Raw genomic sequence first — 15,089 nt, 5'->3', positions numbered from 1 at the left:
GTTTAAGACCACCCCATGCAGAAGTTTGGAAATTCTGAAATGTTCCCTTGGCTTCTGTCTAGCGACTGCAGGACTGTGTGAACTCAGGAATGCCAGATAGGCATTGGAAAGGAACAGGAAGTACTAGCTTTGTTCCCTGCAAATTACTGCAGCTGCTTCTCTGCTCCTACACACACACACACACACACACACACACACACACACACACACACACACACACACACCAGTGAAACCTGTTTGTCTGTAAGTTCCTGTCACCCAAACTGAAGCAAAAAAAAAATCCTTTCAGCAAACTGCCCGCATTTTTATTACATAAACAGAGGGAAATAGAATTGATTTTTACTTTTATTACTGTAAAGAAAATGCTGTTAAAAAAGAACGCAGACAAAAGGAGACCCTCCACACACACACACACACACACACACACACACACACACACACACACACATTCACACCATAGTAGACAAAGTTATGTCTGCAAAGAGAGTTAAAGGGGACTTGAGTTACAGTCAAGGTCCCTAGCTCCATCTTTTGTCTTTGTCTCTTTCTTCAGCCTCTCACTGAAGGAGTGTTTCTCTTTCCAAGCAAGGGGCAGCAGGGGTTGGCTTTCCTTGCACAAGCTAAATTCTGTCTCATTAGAGGAGACACAGCAGGTCAGAAAGGACACCACCTCTGAGGAGAGAGCGGGAGCTGGGAGGCAGGCTTATGGAAGACAAGACCTGGAACTTCTGAGAAGTCAGGGTGCACCTCTCCTGCAGCACCACAAATTGCCACTCTGATTTAGAAATTACACATATGGCTTTTTGCATCATGGCCAGAACCTTTTCTTGTTTTTGGTGTCACTAGTTTCACCATTGGTTACATGTGACCTATATATTTTTTTAAAGAGCTACAAATAAAAATAATAAAAAAAACTATGTATGGGTGTATGTGTGCATGCTGTGTATAAATGCATGTATGTGCAGGCGTGTGGAGGCCAGAGGACAACTTTGGCTGTCTTCCTTCATCATTCTCTCCCTTAGTTTCCGAGGCAGGGTTTCTCACTGTATCTGAGCCCCAGCATCCTTCTGTGTGCACCTCCCTCGTGGGGCTGCCTCTGTGGATTTCCTATGTGAGCACTGGATGCCTAACTCTGAATCTCATCCCTGCACATGAAGCATTTTATTGCTTGAGCCTCTCCATAACCTGAGGTTGATTCTTATTCAGTAATAAATGTTCAAAGATTCAACAGTGGTAAACATACACATACACACACACACACACACACACACACACATAAGTACACACAAATATACAAACTAATACTGAGTAAAATTTTAAAAATATTTTTGGCACTCCAAGTATTATATTATATGAGAATATAATATAAATGTTCTTATATTTTATTCATTATGTTTATTTATTCATTATTCTTATATTCATTCATCTATGAGAATATAAATATTCATAATCGAATAATATATGTTAACCATATTTTCCTATGTTAAGTAAATAAAGCCATATTTTCTTAGGTAGTTTAGAAAAAGAGAGGAACATTAACTATATTATTTATAATCACTACTATGTATCCATTGGATTTTGGTCCTTGGATACCTTTCTTACCTTTCCCATGGAAATCGGAGTCCTCAGGTGCTCCAGGGACTTTTTAGAAGGCATGCTACTTGGATATAGCCAATTCACATCCTCCCACATCCTTCAAATCATCTGTAGCCACACTTCCTACACTGTGGGTCCTAGCCCCACATGGGGCTGCATAGCGCATTTGGTGGGGGATCTTTAGAGAAGGGAAATAGCAGGATAAAAGTGATAGAAAGAGGAAATGGGAAAATAAGAAGAAGGGGTCTTTAATGGAAGAGACATGGATGGTCAGGCAGAGAAGAAAGGAGAAGGGAAAAATAAAAATGCAGATGTTTCAAACACATAATGAATCATATTATATATACCTAAAATTACATATAATACATGTAAGCATCTATATATCATGCACATACTCTATCATGTATCTATCATCTATCTAATCATCTAATTATCTATTTCTCATTTATCAATGTTAACTTGGGCTGCCAGTACTTCCCTCAAGACCCATTGACCATCTGACCAAACCCCCTTTACCAAGGATAAGATTCCCCCCTTTGAGTTGTCAGGAGAGTTCAAGAGATTACCAAAACAGTAAGTGCTGTGGCTGTTCCCTACCAGAAGCTGAAGATACATCTCTGTTATTGGAGACACCGTGTACTCAGACAGGACTCAAACGATCTAAATTGCATCTAATTTGAAAACCTCTTCCCTGAGGACTACTTTGTATGGTTCCAGAAAGATGCTATAAAAACTGCTAAAGGAGAAAAGCAGTCAATAGATGTACACAGGTACGACACCTATGAAACACAATGATGAACATCACGGTAAAATATTCATAAATATGAGTGGCACTCATATTTTGGTGTAACCAACCACTCTCTAACTGGGCTAAGGCCCACTAATTGGGGACGGGGAGCATGCCTGATACTGAAAACCTAGGCAAATACCAGAGTGAGTTAGATCGTGCATCTTAGGAAAGACCCAACTACTAGTAATTTAGTTTGCCAGCATTATTCCTAACTACATTCGACATACTCACCTTATACCCACAGATAATGAAGCTCTCAGCCCTCACCAAGTAGAGTGTCTATTTTGTGGTGGTGTGAATACACCTGCAACACACTCCATGTACCCAGGGCTCAGGGATAATCTTGAAAGAGAGTCGTAGAGATTGTAAGAGCCAGTGGACAAGGGGGTCTGCTGTGTGTGTCCTAGAAATAACAGAGAAATTCCTCAACATACCTCAACAATGGGGCTTCCTAAGCGAGACAGGAACAGTGATAATACCAATAGATACACCTGTGTAAAGAGGGAAATCTCACATGGACCCCACTCATAGACAAATAACCACAGGCAATGACTGAGAGGGCATTAATTAGCCTTCCCCGTACATGAGCTCTCAAAGTACTTCTCCAGTGACCAAATGGTCAGTCCTGGAATCACATACATAGAAGCAACATTAAATTGATTTGAATACAGTTATGCATATGTTCATGTAACAATAATAATAAAGAAGAGGCCATAATTTGAGAGTGAATAAAGAAGAGGATATAAGGGGTTGAAAATTGGATGTGGAAGGAGTTGGAGGAGGAAAGGGAGAGGGGAAAATGATACAATTATAACTTTATTGCAAATACTTTCTATCAGTAGCTGGTTGCACCTACTGATGTAAAACAAGTGTAATGGAAGGTTGTTGGTATTGGAATTCTGAGATGTTCGATTCCTCCAAATTTTTCTGAATAAACACATATACACACACCTTTAACAAACTTAGAATCTCTCATGAAAGGCTGATTGGAGTATTACTACTTATCCTAATAACCATAACCATAAATAGTTTCCAAATTTTAAATAATATAGTAGAACCTTTCTTGTTGAGAAATTTTCCCTTCCATGCATTAGTTCTTGTCTCATTTATTTCTTGCATATAAATTGCAAATTCTGGTAAGATGACTTTCTTAGGATACTTCCCAGAATCAAATTAATTGATCAAAAAGGAATCAATCAGTTTTTATATTTGACTGATAATGTTAAATTGCTCTCTAGTAAAATTGTATTGAACAAAACTCTGACATGATATTTGAGAGGACAAGTCCACTTCTCATAAAAAAAACCCCATCATTTTAATTGGTAAATAATGGACATCTGATTTTATTTTGAAAGTGAGAACAGAATGTTGGTCTTTGTTGGCATGTCACCTTTTTTGTTTTGTTTTGTTTTGTTTTGTTTTGTTTTCATGAGTAACCTAGTTTATTCCTTTGATTGTCATTGGAGGACTCTCAAACTTTCCTTATTAATAGTTTTCCTATAGATCCTTACAATTCTTTCCTCATTAGTATTATAATTTTTAGTGACTATCTTAATCTAACGTATAGGGTAACAAGTTTCATTCTGCAATGTCATATGGATGTGTCGGTCGGCATATTTTACTTTCGTTCATTTTCCTTCCTCTCTTTTTCTGGTTCTCTTAATCCCCCTGGATATTTTCCACCTCAGTCCATTTTCTTCTCCAGGATATTCCATTGTCCTAATTTTTAAAAATCAGAGCTTCTTTAGTTTTCCTTTTTTATTATTTACCTTTCTATTAGCATTTTCACATTTTGTATATTCAACCTGTCATCTCACTCCGGAATAATTCTTACATACAACTTGCATGAGAATCTCTGGTGTACTCATTAAGCCAAGATTTTGAGTCCAATATCAAAATACGTTATTTGGTAATCCGTTGCTATGGTTCTGCGCACTGTTTTGTAGCAAGGAACCAAGATGATGTTGAATGAAATAGCTTTAAAAATGTATTGTTAAATATGGTTTCCACAGATTGCATATTTTAGAATTCAACAATCCAAAGGTCAAAATTATACACCAAAATGTAATTGTGTCTGTATTAAGCATACACAGTTTTCTTCCTTGCTGTTACTTACACAATATTTATTTGCATTAGGTATTTTAAGTAAAAATTGGCACGATATACAGGAGAAAGTTCATGGTTGTATGCCAACACAGTCATCCCATAGAAGATACTTGAACACCAGCAGATGCTGGCATCTGCAGGGGGTCCTGGATTGAATCCCTTTGGATCCTGAAAGGATTTTATCACTTCACACTAATACACCGAAAGAGCACCTCACAGTGTGATGGTTTGTATATGCTTGACCCTGGAGTGGCATTATTAGGAGGTGTGGCCTTGTTGGAGTAGGTGTGTCACTGTGGGCATGGGTTTAAGACCCTCAACCTAGCTATATGAAAGTCAGTATTCTGCTAGCAGCCTTCAGATGAAGATGTGAATCTCTCAGCTCCTCCTGCACCATGCCTGCCTGGATGCTGCCATGCTCTCACCTTGATGAGAATGGACTGAACCTCTGAACCTGTAAGCCAGCCCCAATTAAATGTTGTCTTTTATAAGACTAGCATTGGTCATGGTGTCTGTTCGCAGCAGGAAAACCCTAACTAAGATACACAGTAATACCTCCTAAATATATCTCTACATTTTTCATGTTTTCTCACATTTTTATTTGTTGATATCTAGTCTTTAGATACATGGGGCATCCATTGATCAGTATACCTTACTGTAAGACAGCCATTTTCTCAGCACAACTTACTGAGCAGCATCATAGTTCACTAATAACTTACACTTTCAACTTCACCATACATTGCAACTTTACAAATTTTTGAAACTATTGCTAAGCTTGTTTTACTTATCATTGACTTATCTGTTTATTATTGTCTGGTGTTTTGAGTGCTCTAGAGTTTGGATATGTATATTGTGTCATGATTTGTGACCTCTCCCTGTTCTCTTCTAACTCAAACACTTTTTTGGTGATTCTTACTTGTACCACTTAAACAAGAGTATGTTAAATTGATTAGTTATTATCATCTAGTTAGCTATCAATCAATCATCTATCTGTCTGTCTATTAATTACTTTATTCTTTGACATTTTCAGCTTGTATATAACACATTCCACTCACTGCCCCACCTTCTCTTATTTCCATTCCCAGCATCACTTTGCTTTCAGGACATTTCCAAAACCTACTATGTTTTCTTTTTCATTTTTGGCTTTTTTTTGCAGTTCCCTGGGTTTAACCAGAGTGTCCTGAAGTGATTCTCCCTCCTGCACCAGCCATCAGTTGTTAAGATCTCTTCAAAGAAGGGCTAGAGTCCATCTATCTATGACTGAGTATTGCCAGACCCAGTTGTATGCAGGTCACCATAGTTGCTAAGTTCATTGTTGCAATGGCCTTGTCGTACCTAGAAGACAGCATATCATGGCCCCCATCTCCATCATGCAGATTTTACACTCTGTTTGACCCTCCTTGGTAATGTTTCCCAAGCCTTGTGTCATATGACATGGATGTCTCACTGAGGACTGAGCACTCAGTAGTCACTTATTCTCAGCACCTTCACCAACTATAGGCCTCTGGATTAACTTCTCACTGCAAACAAAAGCTTTTTGGACAAAGGCTGAAGGCAGCAATCTTCTAGTTAGAAACCTAAGATTGATTTCCACTTAGAAAAATATAAGTATGAGGTCTATCACGGGTACCTATGACTTCCCAAGCCATGGGCCTTTCACTAGCTCACAGTACCAGGATTGAACTCTCTCCTGTGGAATTGGGCTCCTGTCCAATACCTGGTTACCTCTATCAGTCACAATCATACCAGCGGTGGACAAAGCTTTCCTGGCATATTGTACTGTGGCATGCAGGGTCCATAGCTGGATGAGAAGACTGATGCTTTTTCTCTCTTAGTTGCTAAATAGCAACTTCTAGAACTAGGAAAGCCAGCATAGAGGAAACTTCCAGTTCCGTTCCAGCATGATTACTCTACATCCAACATTTCATCATGTGGGATCTTCAGCAATTGAGTCTTACAGCTGGTGAGCAGCCAGGAGCAGTTGAAATAGCCGGTGCTGTTTTTGAGGGTGTCTGGGGCCTTCCTGGCTAACTCTCATAGGGAGGTGTCCTATACTTGTCACTGGACATTTTTATTTTACAACCTGTAGTATCTAGATCAGCATTATTCACTTGTGCAGACTGTTTTCTTTAAAGTATATGCATGTTAATCAGCTGATATTTAAACAAATAAAATACAGATATCAGCTTAATTAGTCAATAGATTATAATAATTACTAAATGTCTTAATTCTCTTGATTAAACACCATGACCAACACAAGTTATAAAATTTGGAATTTTTTGTTTCAGGGGCTTGGAGTCCATGATGGCAAAGCACAGGAGCTTACATCCTGATCCACAAATGGGATGGAGATGGAGACAGACAGAGAGAGAGAGAGAGAGAGAGAGAGAGAGAGAGAGAGAGAGAGAGAGAGGTCCCATTCAGAGAGACGGGGTGCTGGGAACCATACAATTCCTTTAAATAACAAATCTCATCCTCTTTCAGTGGTACATATCCTACAACAAGGCCTTACCTCCCAATCCTAATCCCACCAACTGGGGACTGAGTAATCAAACATCTGAACCTACGTGATTCATCCTCATTTAAAACATCACAGTTGACTGCCATATTATTTTTTCATAAATCTCCAGTTTGGTTAACCCTCTTTCCCACCTCCTCCCTTTCTTCATCCCTTTGTCTCCAACTCATTAAATCTTGTTATTCTCTGTATTCTCTCCCTCTTCTTTAATATCACATGTATTCTACTAAGAACACTCTTTATAGGTCTCCCCCTCCAGATATTTCAAGTTAAAATTACAAGTTAAAAAAATTGAATGCAATGGTACACATAAGAGTAGGTCAAGTGGCATTGTTCATTCTGGATCCAGGTTACCTCCTCACTCAGTAGAATATTCTCCAGTTCCATTCTTCCATCCATATTTTTTGGAAAATTTAAAAATTTTCCCTTTTTTCATAGCTGAATATAATTCTACTGTTCATATGTGCCACATCTTAATTTTTCATTCATCAGGTGATGGCCATCTGGATTGATTCAATTTTCTAGTTATTGGAACTAGGAAAACAATGAACACATCTGTGGAAATGGAACTATAGCAGGATATTCAGTCTTTTGAGGATATGTCTGAGATGGTAGAGTGGATCATATTGTACTTCTATTTTAAGTTCTACACAAAATCTAAATATTCATTTCAAGAGTGACTGCCCCTACCAACAGTTCATGAGGATGGTTTACCCTCCTACGGACATTGTATAAGGGTTCCCCTTTCTCTACCTTGAAATTGATATTTATTGTAATTTGCTTCTTTGATGATAGCCATTATAACTAATTAAGAAGAGATATCAAAGCAGTTTTAGCTTGCATTTCTCCAGTGGTTAAAAATGGCCAACACTTTAAAAAACGTTTCCTAGATGTGTGAGGTTCTTTTGAGGGTCTATGGCCTGCTTTTCATCTTAGTTGTTCATTGTTTTAATTCTTAACCTTCTTTTCAGTTTCTTAATGTCTGTGTAGTCCAGACATTAATCTGCTGTCATATGTACAGTTGGCAAAGTCTTCTTTGTAGCCTGCCTCTTCTCTCACTGATTGGCATTTTCCTTTGTTATGTAGAATAGTCATAATTTCATGAGGCTCCTGTCCATCAGTTGTTGGCCTTATTTCCTTTACAACTAGATTCCTATCCAGAAAGTCCTTACCTAGTCTTTATGTAAAGGCATATTTCCTGTGTTTTCCTCTGGTAGCTTCAGCGTTTCAGATCTTATATTGAGGTATTTAACCCACTTTTATTTGAGTTTTGTGCAGAATAAGAAATAAGGATCTGGGACACCGCCGGAATCTGAAGGAAACAGACTGGATAAACAGTTCTCTGCACCCAAATCCCGTGGGAGGGAGAGCTAAACCCTCAGAGAGGCAGACACGCCTGGGAAAACAGAAGAGACTGCACTCTGCACACACATCTCGGACGCCAGAGGAAAACACCAGACGCCATCTGGAACCCTGGTGCACTGAAGCTCCCGGAAACTGCGGCACAGATCTTCCTGGTTGCTGCCACCGCAGAGAGCTCGTGGGCAGCACCCCGCGACCGAACTTGAGCCTCGGGACCACAGGTAAGACCAACTTTTCTGCTGCAAGTGACCTGTCTGGTGAACTCAAGACACAGGCCCACAGGAACAGCTGAAGACCTGTAGAGAGGAAAAACTACACGCCCGAAAGCAGAACACTCTGTCGCCATAACAGGCTGAAAGAAAACAGGAAAACAGGTCTACAGCACTCCTGACACACAGGCTTATAGGGCAGTCTAGCCACTGTCAGAAATAGCAGAACAAAGTAACACTAGAGATAATCTGATGGCGAGAGGCAAGTGCAGGAACCCAAGCAACAGAAACCAAGACTACATGGCACCATCGGAGCCCAATTCTCCCACCAAAACAAACATGGAATATCCAAACACACCAGAAAAGCAAGATCTAGTTTCAAAATCATATTTGATCATGATGCTGGAGGACTTCAAGAAAGACGTGAAGAACTCCCTTAGAGAACAAGTAGAAGCCTACAGAGAGGAATCACAAAAATGCCTGAAAGAATTCCAGGAAAACATAATTAAACAAGTAGAAGCCCATAGAGAGGAGTCACAAAAATCCCTGAAAGAATTCCAGGAAAACACAATCAAACAGCTGAAGGAATTAAAAATGGAACTAGAAGCAATCAAGAAAGAACACATGGAAACAACCCTGGATATAGAAAACCAAAAGAAGAGACAAGGAGCTGTAGATATAAGCTTCACCAACAGACTACAGGAGATGGAAGAGAGAATCTCAGGAGCAGAAGATTCCATAGAAATCATTGACTCAACTGTCAAAGATAATGTAAAGCAGAAAAAGCTACTGGTCCAAAACATACAGGAAATCCAGGACTCAATGAGAAGATCAAACCTAAGGATAATAGGTATAGAAGAGAGCGAAGACTCCTAGCTCAAAGGACCAGTAAATATCTTCAACAAAATCATAGAAGACAACTTCCCTAACCTAAAAAAAGAGATACCCATAGGCATACAAGAAGCCTACAGAACCCCAAATAGATTGGACCAGAAAAGAAACACCTCCCGTCACATAATAGTCAAAACACCAAACGCACAAAATAAAGAAAGAATATTAAAAGCAGTAAGGGAAAAAGGTCAAGTAACATATAAAGGCAGACCTATCAGAATCACACCAGACTTTTCGCCAGAAACTATGAAGGCCAGAAGATCCTGGACTGATGTCATACAGACCCTAAGAGAACACAAATGCCAGCCGAGGTTACTGTATCCTGCAAAACTCTCAATTAACATAGATGGAGAAACCAAGATATTCCATGACAAAACCAAATTTACACAATATCTTTCTACAAATCCAGCACTACAAAGGATAATAAATGGTAAAGCCCAACATAAGGAGGCAAGCTATACCCTAGAAGAAGCAAGAAACTAATCGTCTTGGCAACAAAACAAAGAGAAGAAAAGCACACAAACATAACCTCACATCCAAATATGAATACGACAGGAAGCAATAATCACTATTCCTTAACATCTCTCAACATTAATGGCCTCAACTCCCCAATAAAAAGACATAGATTAACAAACTGGATACGCAACGAGGACCCTGCATTCTGCTGCCTACAGGAAACACACCTCAGAGACAAAGACAGACACTATCTCAGAGTGAAAGGCTGGAAAACAACTTTCCAAGCAAATGGTCGGAAGAAGCAAGCTGGAGTAGCCAGTCTAATATCAGATAAAATCAATTTTCAACTAAAAGTCATCAAAAAAGATAAGGAAGGACACTTCATATTCATCAAAGGAAAAATCCACCAAGATGAACTCTCAATCCTAAATATCTATGCCCCAAATACAAGGGCACCTACATACGTAAAAGAAACCTTACTAAAGCTCAAAACACACATTGCACCTCACACAATAATAGTGGGAGATTTCAACACCCCACTCTCATCAATGGACAGATCATGGAAACAGAAATTAAACAGAGACGTAGACAGACTAAGAGAAGTCATGAGCCAAATGGACTTAACGGATATTTATAGAACATTCTATCCTAAAGCAAAAGGATATACCTTCTTCTCAGCTCCTCATGGTACTTTCTCCAAAATTGACCATATAATTGGTCAAAAAACGGGCCTCAACAGGTACAGAAAGATAGAAATAATCCCATGCGTGCTATCGGACCACCACGGCCTAAAACTAGTCTTCAATAACAATAAGGGAAGAATGCCCACATATACGTGGAAATTGAACAGTGCTCTACTCAATGATAACCTGGTCAAGGAAGAAATAAAGAAAGAAATTAAAGACTTTTTAGAATTTAATGAAAATGAAGGTACAACATACCCAAACTTATGGGACACAATGAAAGCTGTGCTAAGAGGAAAATTCATAGAGCTGAGTGCCTGCAGAAAGAAACAGGAAAGAGCATATGTCAGCAGCTTGACAGCACACCTAAAAGCTCTAGAACAAAAAGAAGCAAATACACCCAGGAGGAGTAGAAGGTAGGAAATAATCAAACTAAGAGCTGAAATTAACCAAGTAGAAACAAAAAGGACCATAGAAAAAATCAACAGAACCAAAATTTGGTTCTTTGAGAAAATCAACAAGATAGATAAACCCTTAGCCAGACTAACGAGAGGACCCAGAGAGTGTGTCCAAATTAACAAAATCAGAAATGAAAAGGGAGACATAACTACAGATTCAGAGGAAATTCAAAAAATCATCAGATCTTACTATAAAAGCCTATATTCAACAAAACTTGAAAATCTGCAGGTAATGGACAATTTCCTAGACAGATACCAGGTACCGAAGTTAAATCAGGAACAGATAAACCAGTTAAACAACCCCATAACTCCTAAGGAAATAGAAGCAGTCATTAAAGGTCTCCCAACCAAAAAGAGCCCAGGTCCAGACGGGTTTAGTGCAGAATTCTATCAAACCTTCATAGAAGACCTCATACCAATATTATCCAAACTATTCCACAAAATTGAAACAGATGGATCACTCCCGAATTCCTTCTACGAAGCCACAATTACTCTTATACCTAAACCACACAAAGACCCAACAAAGAAAGAGAACTTCAGACCAATTTCCCTTATGAATATCGACGCAAAAATACTCAATAAAATTCTGGCGAACCGAATCCAAGAGCACATCAAAACAATCATCCACCATGATCAAGTAGGATTCATCCCAGGCATGCAGGGATGGTTTAAATATACGGAAAACCATCAACGTGATCCATTATATAAACAAACTGAAAGAACAAAACCACATGATCATTTCATTAGATGCTGAGGAAGCATTTGACAAAATTCAACACCCCTTCATGATAAAAGTCGTGGAAAGAATAGGAATTCAAGGCCCATACCTAAACATAGTAAAAGCCATATACAGCAAACCAGTTGCTAACATTAAACTAAATGGATAGAAACTTGAAGCAATCCCACTAAAATCAGGGTCTAGACAAGGCTGCACACTCTCTCCCTACCTATTCAATATAGTTCTTGAAGTTCTAGCCAGAGCAATCAGACAACAAAAGGAGGTCAAGGGGACACAGATTGGAAAAGAAGAAGTCAAAATATCACTATTTGCAGATGATATGATAGTATATTTAAGTGATCCCAAAAGTTCCACCAGAGAACTACTAAAGCTGATAAACAACTTCAGCAAAGTGGCTGGGTATAAAATTAACTCAAATAAATCAGTAGCCTTCCTCTACATAAAAGAGAAACAAGCCGAGAAAGAAATTAGGGAAACGACACCCTTCATAATAGACCCAAATAATATAAAGTACCTCGGTGTGACTTTAACCAAGCAAGTAAAAGATCTGTACAATAAGAACTTCAAGACACTGAAGAAAGAAATTGAAGAAGACCTCAGAAGATGGAAAGATCTCCCATGCTCATGGATTGGCAGGATTAATATAGTAAAAATGGCCATTTTACCAAAAGCGATCTACAGATTCAATGCAATCCCCATCAAAACACCAATCCAATTCTTCAAAGAGTTAGACAGAACAATTTGCAAATTCATCTGGAATAACAAAAAACCCAGGATAGCTAAAACTATCCTCAACAATAAAAGGACGTCAGGGGGAATCACTATCCCTGAACTCAAGCAGTATTACAGAGCAATAGTGATAAAAACTGCATGGTATTGGTACAGAGACAGACAGATAGACCAATGGAACAGAATTGAAGACCCAGAAATGAACCCACACACCTATGGTCACTTGATTTTTGACAAAGGAGCCAAAACCATCCAATGGAAAAAAGATAGCATTTTCAGCAAATGGTGCTGGTTCAAATGGAAGTCAATATGTAGAAAAATGCAGATCGATCCATGCTTATCACCCTGTACAAAGCTTAAGTCCAAGTGGATCAAGGACCTCCACATCAAACCAGACACACTCAAACTAATAGAAGAAAAACTAGGGAAGCATCTGGAACACATGGGCACTGGAAAAAATTTCCTGAACCAAACACCAATGGCTTTTACTCTAAGATCAAGAATCAACAAATGGGATCTCATAAAACTGCAAAGCTTCTGTAAGGCAAAGGACACTGTGGCTAGGACAAAACGGCAACCAACAGATTGGGAAAAGATCTTTACCAATCCTACAACAGATAGAGGCCTTATATCCAAAATATACAAAGAACACAAGAAGTTAGACCGCAGGGAGACAAATAGCCCTATTAAAAAATGGGGTTCAGAGCTAAACAAACAATTCACAGCTGAGGAATGCTGAATGGCTGAGAAACACCTAAAGAAATGTTCAACATCTTTAGTCATAAGGGAAATGCAAATCAAAACAACCCTGAGATTTCACCTCACACCAGTGAGAATGGCTAAGATCAAAAACCCAGGTGACAGCAGATGCTGGCGAGGATGCAGAGAAAGAGGAACACTCCTCCATTGTTGGTGGGATTGCAGACTGGTACAACCATCCTGGAAATCAGTCTGGAGGTTCCTCAGAAAATTGGACATTGAACTGCCTGAGGATCCAGCTATACCTCTCTTGGGCATATACCCAAAAGATGCCCCAACATATAAAAAAGACACGTGCTCCACTATGTTCATCGCAGCCTTATTCATAATAGCCAGAAGCTGGAAAGAACCCAGATGCCCTTCAACAGAAGAATGGATACAGAAAATGTGGTACATCTACACAATGGAATATTACTCAGCTATCAAAAACAACAAGTTTATGAAATTCATAGGCAAATGGTTGGAACTGGAAAATATCATTCTTAGTGAGCTAACCCAATCACAGAAAGACATACATGGTATGCACTCATTGATAAGTGGCTATTAGCCCAAATGCTTGAATTACCCTAGATCCCTGAACAAATGAAACTCAAGATGGATGATCAAAATGTGAATGCTTCACTCCTTCTTTAAAAGGGGAACAAGAATACTCTTGGCAGGGAAGAGAGAGGCAAAGATTAAAACAGAGACTGAAGGAACACCCATTCAGAGCCTGCCCCACATGTGGCCCATACATATACAGCCACCCAATTAGACAAGATGGATGAAGCAAAGAAGTGCAGACCGACAGGAGCCGGATGTAGATCGCTCCTGAGAGACACAGCCAGAATACAGCAAATACAGAGGCGAATGCCAGCAGCAAACCACTGAACTGAGAATAGAACCCCCGTTGAAGGAATCAGAGAAAGAACTGGAAGAGCTTGAAGGGGCTCGAGACCCCTTATGTACAACAATGCCAAGCAACTAGAGCTTCCAGGGACTAAGCCATTACCTCAAGACTATACATGGACTGACCCTGGACTCTGACCTCATAGGTAGCAATGAATATCCTAGTAAGAGCACCAGTGGAAGGGGAAGCCCTGGGTCCTGCTAAGACAGAACCCCCAGTGAACTAGACTGTTGGGGGGAGGGTCGCAATGGGGGGAGGGCTGGGAGGGGAATACCCATAAGGAAGGGGAGGGGGGAGGGGGATGTTTGCCCGGAAACCGGGAAAGGGAATAACACTCGAAATGTATATAAGAAATACTCAAGTTAATAATAATAAAAAAAACGAAATAAGGATTTGGTTTCATACTTCTCCATGTGATATCCAGTTTTCCAAGCACTATTTGTTGAAGATGCTGTCTTTTCTCTATCCATGGTTTTGGCATCTTCAGTAACATTTGCATGGTTTACTTGTATAGACTTATATTTAAATAGGGTGTTCCATTTATATATGTCTATTCATGTGCCAGCAGGGTTTTGATATTGAGGTTCTGAGATGCAATCTGAAGTCAGGTATGGTGATGCTTCTAACAGTTCTTTTTGTTTAGGTTTGTGTTGACTACCCAGGGTTGTTTGTGCTTCCACAAACATTTTAATATTGTTTTTCTACATTCTTTTGAGGAATGATGATGGGATTTTGATTGGAATTACATAGAACCTATAGATTGCTTTCAGTATGATAGCCAGTTTTGCAATGTTACTTCTTCTAATCCAAGAACACCACATGGGATGTCTTTCCATCTTCCAATGTCTGCCTCTGTTTCTGTCTTTCTGTCTTCCTTCCTTTTCTTTGTCTGTCTTTATGTCTA

This window comes from Rattus norvegicus, chromosome 11, assembly GCF_021556685.1.
Source record: "Rattus norvegicus strain SHRSP/BbbUtx chromosome 11, alternate assembly SHRSP_T2T, whole genome shotgun sequence".
Taxonomy (NCBI): domain Eukaryota; kingdom Metazoa; phylum Chordata; class Mammalia; order Rodentia; family Muridae; genus Rattus; species Rattus norvegicus.
The sequence above is the reverse complement of the archived record's forward strand: the minus strand, read 5'-3'. Positions refer to the sequence as shown.